Source organism: Oryzias latipes, chromosome 1 (genome assembly GCF_053564925.1).
Source record: "Oryzias latipes strain Hd-rR chromosome 1, Olatipes_Hd-rR_3.1".
In the NCBI taxonomy this organism is placed as follows: Eukaryota; Metazoa; Chordata; class Actinopteri; order Beloniformes; family Adrianichthyidae; genus Oryzias; species Oryzias latipes.
This window is the reverse complement of record NC_136237.1, coordinates 24517368-24524638: the sequence shown is the minus strand read 5'-3', so window position 1 is coordinate 24524638 and position 7271 is coordinate 24517368. Positions and strand designations below refer to the sequence as shown.

The following is a 7271-nucleotide window of genomic DNA, read 5'->3' as shown; positions in this document are numbered from 1 at the left end:
AGGTCACATTTATTTATTTAATCAAATATTTATTTATTTAATTATGAACAGTATAGGACTCCATACCTTTTCAGGTGTTAGACCTGCTTTGTTGAATGTAAAGCAATTAATAAAAAAATGAAGTCTAAAAAATGAATGCACAGTCATAGGCAGTCCCTTATATTGTTTGGTTAAGACTTCTGAATACTTATTCATAAACTGAAGACTTATTAAAAAGAAAAAAAAGAAAATAACTAAGACTGATAGGAAAAAAGGCTTCGTACTACTCAAAGTAATGTATTTTTCATGTTTTTAAAAAATCTTACATTTCTAAATGTTCATTTTAGGCATCAACCACAAAGTACCAAATCATTTAGAAAAAAAAGAAAACATTTCCGTCTTCAGAAAGTATTATGTTGTTAAAAATAAACACTGAAATATATTAAAGCATGTTTTCTCACATTCAATAATCACAGTTGCTGAAAGTACATCTTCAACGGAAGAAAGAAAAACAAAAAAACGCTATCATAAAGGGCAGTTGCATGTGATCTTAAGGCTTTGGAGGAACATCGAAATAAATCTATAAATTCACAGATTTGCATAATTGGCTTAACAGTGAGTCCCGCCTCAAATACAAGAAATGATTCCAGTGCACCAGTTTTGGGGATTTAAACTAAACTGGATCAATGAGGTGCTGATATTATAAAGTTTGCACAGAGGATTTCTGGTGATCACAAAGTGTGCTAAAACTGTGCTTCATAAAGGAGTAAATGCATAACAGGAATACTCAATAGAGATTCCATGATTTCTCATGTAAAGCCTGAGAGCTGGTGAGTAACACTGTAAGAGAGTTTTTTAACCTTTGACACCATTTTAAAGTGCAACCGTGTTATATAGTGAATAAATGTAACAGACTTGGTGCTTCATTTCAGATCAATATGACACAAGCCCAGATGAGGGCAGGGATCTTTTCATGTTTAGCTGACAGTGGACCATCGTAGATGTCCTGAAACCATGAAAGCAGCAGTGGAGGACGCACGGCTCCTTGAGGCTGCTGTTGAGGTGGTCGAAAAAGTCTAACCCTGGCCGTGTTTACGTGACCTTGATGACTGGCTTCTTATGGACGCAGAGGAAAGAAACGTACGGCACACCGATGAAAGCCCACTTCTCATTTGGCCAGAACATAATGACGGGGCCTCGCTCCGGTGCTTCTGTGGCAACGTCAAAGTATATGAAACAAACGCAACCCAAGTAGGACGCCAGGCAAATGAGGATGTGCCTGTGAGGGAAAGAGAATCATCAGAAATGTAGAAACCCGATTTGAAGCTACCAGATGTAGTTACCACTCTGATTAATTTCTCAATGAATAAAACTCTCTCCAAAATATACAAACTTTTATGTAATTTAGACAATAATATTTCCCTTCCAACAACAAAATGGGATATAGATTTGAGCGTCAGCACAGATGAAAGCTTCTGGTCAGAACTTTGTCTAAACACCTTTAAACTGACAAAAAGTCCAAATCTGCAGCTAATACATTTCAAAACTCTACACAGAATTTACTACACTGGACAGAGGATGTTCAAGATGGGTCTCAGCAACTCAGACATTTGTCAGCACTGTGACAGTAAACTACCCGACAGTTACATGCATGCACTGTGGTTCTGCACTCCTGTCCAGGCTCTCTGGCAGCAGGTATGTGCCGATCTATCAGTCTGGCTTAAGGTTTCAATTACGGCTTCACCGTCACTTTGTGTGCTTGGTGACATGAGTGCCATCGATAGAAAAGGAGGATTAGTATCTATCATTTTCGTAACTCTTTGTATTGCTAAAAAAACTATTTTAATAAATTGGAAAAGCAAGAAAAATATAAATATGTCAACACAGAAATCTGCTGCTTGATCATATCAGCTTTGAAAAAATGTCAGCCCAAAGTTCAAGTAACTTTGGAAGAATTCAGTCTCTCTGGTCTCCCATGGCTAACTCCGTGACTTAGGGGGCGGACGCCGCTCCTTGTCCTTCTGTCGTGGTTCGGGGTGGGGGTCGGGGCCCCCGGCGGCCGGCGGGGGTTGGTGGGGGCTCCGTTGGTCGGGTCCGGTGCCTGGGTGGGGCGGGCGGGGGCGCTGCGTGGTCCTCTGGGCTTGGGTGTGGGGGTGCATGGTTGGGGGGTTGGTCCCTTTGGCTGTGCTGAGGGGGGGGGGGGTTGGCGGGGGCCCTGCATGTGTGGGGTGGGTGGTGCTGGGCTGGGGGTGTCGGCGCCTGCGGGGATGGGGCCCCTGGTCTGGGGGGGCCGGGCCCCTATGCTGGGGGGACGGCTGTTTGCCCACCGGGGGACAGTCTACCAGCTGTCCCCAACTTACCCCCTTCCTCATATTACCTCATATTAGGGTGAGGGGGTGGGGGGCTTAGCCTGCGATGCGCCTTGGGGGGGCTACTTGGTAGTGGTCCCCCCCCCCCCGCCCCCAATGGTTGCTGTATGGAGTGGGCCTCTCCTCTTTCGGTTTTATTTGCACCTTAGACATTTAGGGCCCCTTGGTGGGGAGGGTGAGGGGACATCACTGTGAGTAATCAGGAGATGTCCCCTCAGTGCCCTACCCGCCAATTTTAACTGCACCCCCTTAGTACACAAACCCCTCCCCCCTCAAAATATACATTCCAAAATAAACACACACACATGCACACACAAACCCTCTCAAACACACATACACGCACACACATTTGCAAGGAAGGTGGGACCTAGAACCATCTGTCCCCTACCCCTTCCCTGGTTCTCGGAGGGTTCCACCAGCTTGTGTTTCTTCAAATGAGGCTGAAGGTGTTCCTCACAGGAAGGAGGAAGGCAGGTCAGACAGGACTTCAGGGCGTGTCGTTTTAAGTTCCTGTGACAACAGTGGCACATATTAGTCAGAAGTTTAAGACGCATGGGACACTAGCCAACCTCCCTGGACAAAGAGGAACATTGATGACAAATTGAGGAGACGGATAGTTGGAACTGTATCCAAAGAGCCCAGAACAACCTCCAAGGGCATTAAAGGTGAACTCCTAGATCAAGGTACATCAGTGTCAGATCGCACCATTTGTGGTTTTTTCAGCCAGAGTGGACTTCATGTGAGACGACCAAGGAGGACACCACTGTTGAAAGGAAATCATTAAAAAGACAGACTGGAATTTACAAAAATGCATGTTGACAAGCCACGAAGCTTCTGGGAAAATGTCCTTTGGACAGATGAGACAAAACTGGAGCTTTTTGGTAAGAAACATCAGCTCTATGTTGGTAGACTCAAAAATGAAGCATACAACCAAAAGAACACTGTCCCTACTGTGAAATATGGAGGAGGCTCAGTTCTGTTTTGGGGCTGCTTTGCTGCATCTGGCACAGGGTGTCTTGAAGTTGTAAAGGTCAAATGAAATCTCCAGATTATCAAGGCATTCTGGGTAGAAATGTGCTGCCTAGTGTCAGAAAGCTTGGTCTCAGTCGCATGTCATGGGTCTTTAAACAGGACAACGATCCTGGGGGACGGCTGTTTGCCCACCGGGGGAAAACACACAGCCAAAAAACCCCAAGAATGGCTAAGTGAAAAGCGTTGGACTGTTCTGAAGTGGCCTCTATGAGCCCAGATGTGAATCCCATCAGTGGAATGAGCTATAACATGCCATTTGGAGAAGACACCCGTCAAACCTGAGACAACTGGAGCAGTTTGCTCTTGAGGAGGGGGCCAACATACCTGTGGACAGGTGCAGAAGGCTCATTGACAAATACAGAAACCGTTTAATTGCAGTGATTGCCTCAAAAGGTGGTGCAACAAAATATTAAGTTATGTACCATCATTTTGTCCAGCACTATTTCATTAGTTGTTTTTTTTTTAATTCTGTTAATCAACAACTCAAAAGTAATGGCTGATTGTGATTATTTAACTTTCAAAAATGTTTTATTTATTGTTACTTTTGAACGTTTCAAGTAATTTCAGTGAGCATTGAGGACTTTCTTTCTTTAACTGAGGAGTACCGACAATTTTGTCCACCACTCTTGGCACTATCTAGTGGACAAAAAATGTACTACACTCAGAGTGAACATAGCGAATTATAATTGTGGCTCAAAATAAATTATTTCTATTTCACTTATGAGCGAATAAATATGTAAATCTTTAAATATATCTGTTAATATAAATGTATTTGTAAATACTTGTAAATAAAAATTATTAAAATTATTTCTGGAAGATCCTGCTACTTTGTTCTCCTCAGATTAAGGACAGAACTTTAGAAAAAAAAAACATCCACAAAGACATTCATGCAGCATTAAACCACACCAGGTTTCTCACTCCAGGCCACTGAAGAGCAGGAAACCCACCGGATCAGAATTTATCTCCCCCTAGCTGCTCTGGAACTTTGCAGAGCATCTCTGTGATGTACTCACATGTACACTATAGTACCAAAAGTATACGCTCACGTGCCTTGACTCACATGAACTGAAGTGTCGTCCCACCACTAACCCATCCAGTTCAGACTCTGTGCAGGTCAGTCCAGGTCATCCCACAGACTCCATGACCATGTTGGAAGAGGAAGGGATGCAGTCCAAAGTGCAGCACCTGGCAGATGGAGCCCCCCCTTGAACATTCTTAGAGACAGAAACACACATCATGAAAAACAAAAATCTCCTCCAAATATCATGTCCTATCAATGAAAAGAGAACAGCAGAGTGTACCTGTCCTCTGGAGCTGGAACAATGTTTGCTGAGGATGCTGCTGACTGTGGGTCCTGGATGGAGCTGAACGTCTGTGTGTAGCGTCTAGACCAATTGTTCAAATCCCGCATCCTCACTCTGGAAAAGTCCACTCTGAGAGAATCCAGCAGCTGCAGGTTCATGATGACTGGAAAAGACAAACACATTTATCAAATACTCACATTTCAGGTGTGTCTAAAAAAATTTCTGTCACTGACTCCTGCTAAAAAACACGAAAAGAATGTTAGAATTACATTAGGTATTAAAAAGAAGCCTCAAAATGTTCTTTGAACCTGAAGGATGATTTTTTGATTCAGAAAAAATCGTATTTTTTATATCCTGTGTTCAATCAGTCTTAGCTTTATATCAGAAAATTAAAACTAAGAACAAATGTAACATCTATCAACTTTACCAAGGAAGTTTTCTTCAATCTGAATATTCTGATCAGTCAGCCCAGACTCAGCCGTGTGTTTGATGAGGAGCTCAGCAGACACATCCAGAGATTTTTGCCATATGTTCAAATATGTCTAAAAAAACCTGCTAGTTTTCAATGAGTCATTTCACTTCTCACTGATAGTGACCCACCTGGTGATGTCACACAATAAGATTGAGACAGATCTGATGTGGAATTTCAAAATAAAACCCAATTGAAATCTGCTAAAAATTTGTTTTTGCCATATGTTCAAATATGTCTAAAAAAAACTGCTAGTTTTCAGTGAGTCGTTTTACTTCTCACTGATACTGTCACACCTGGTGATGTCCTTAAATAAGTTTCAGAGGGATCTGATGTGGAATTTCAAAATAAAACCCAATTGAAATCTGCTAAAAAATTGTTTTCGCCATATGTTCAAATATGTCTAAAGAGTAAAACTGCTAGTTTTCAGAGAGTCATTTAACTTCTCACTGATACTGTCCCACCTGGTGATGTCATTAAATAGGTTTGAGATAGATCTGATGTGGAATTTCAAAATAAAACCCAATTGAAATCTGCTAAAAATTTGTTTTCGCCATATGTTCAAATATGTCTAAAGAAAAAACTGCTAGTTTTCATAGAGTCATTTCACTTCTCACTGATGGTGTCCCACCTGGTGATGTCATTAAATAAGTTTGAGACAGACCTGATGTGGAATTTCAAAATAAAACCCAATTGACATCTGCTAAAAATGTGTTTTCGCCATATGCTCAAATATGTCTAAGAAAAAAACTGCTAGTTTTCAGTGAGTCGTTTCTTTTCTCACTGATGGTGTCCCACCTGGTGATGTCATTAAATCAGTTTCAGAAGGATTTGATGTGGAATTTCAAAATAAGTTTCAGAGGGATCTGATGTGGAATTTCAAAATAAACCCATTTGAAATCTGCTAAAAATTTGTTTTCGCCATATGTTCAAATATGTCTAAAAAAAACCTGCTAGTTTTCAGAGAGTCATTTCACTTCTCACTGATACTGTCACACCTGGTGATGTCCTTAAAAAAGTTTCAGAGGGATCTGATGTGGAATTTCAAAATAAAACCCAATTGAAATCTGCTAAAAATTTGTTTTCGCCATATGTTCAAATATGTCTAAAGAGTAAAACTGCTAGTTTTCAGAGAGTCATTTAACTTCTCACTGATAGTGACCCACGTGGTGATATCATTAAATAAGTTTGAGACAGATCTGATGTGGAATTTCAAAATAAAACCCAATTGAAATCTGCTAAAAATGTGTTTTCGCCATTACACCTGAAAAAGCCTTCAAAAGTCTGAAAATGTGATGGCTGAGCCTGGAAAGTTCTGTGTATCACAGTTCTTGTCAGGAAAAGGGGAAAAAGTCATTTAAAAAGTAATTCTCAAGAATCTCTCAAACACACGTGACACCATGACAGTGATATGAGCTGGTCGTGATGACATCATACAACATGGAGGTTTTACCCAAGTCAGACCCCTGGCTGGACTACAAACATTCTGTTGACCAACCATGTGGTCTCTTTCACAAGTGCTGTGGTTTTGTTTGTTGAAGAATTTCCTGATGGGACATTGGAGGATTTCCTTTTCTTTGTCAGAGGTCCAGGGAAACAGGCTGAGACATTGTTCTGAATTTTTTAAAAAGTTCTTAAAAAGTCTTCAATTGAACTTGAAGAAACTTTCAGGAACCCTGATGTGAACTCATTGAACAGATAAAATTCCTGCTCTGTTCTAAAGGGAGTTCTCTTTTCTACATCAGGTGATGGAAAGCAGAAGCTGCAGTGATGAAGACGCTGATGGACTCTTCATGCTTCTCCAAGGACCAGCAAGACAGATGACTGCACATCCTCACAATCACACATACATTCACACTGACGTTTGTGTTTACAAGGCTTTTTTGTTCATTGTGGTTTCAGATTGTGTTAGTCATGAAAGTAAAAATCTTGTAAATACTGAGTTGCAGAAATAAAAGTCTCTTCACACTGGAGAAATGAACAGGTGTTTTTCATGTCTGTTTTCACATATTAGCATAAGACCTAAAATAACATTGATTCTATGAGCTATTGTCAAATGAACTGTTATCTGAATGGAAGATCCATGCATTCATCTCTTCACTCAAGTTCTGGCCCTTC

General features: G+C 41.1%; 1 long non-coding RNA gene across 1 annotated transcript; it reads left to right on the top strand.

The window, feature by feature from the left end:
* Positions 1–1003: 1003 nt before the first annotated feature.
* On the top strand, positions 1004–7130 carry LOC144991003 (uncharacterized). Its single transcript, XR_013654899.1, has 2 exons — positions 1004–1119; positions 6899–7130. It is a non-coding gene; the product is annotated as an uncharacterized LOC144991003 (long non-coding RNA).
* The last annotated feature ends 141 nt before the right edge of the window (positions 7131–7271 follow it).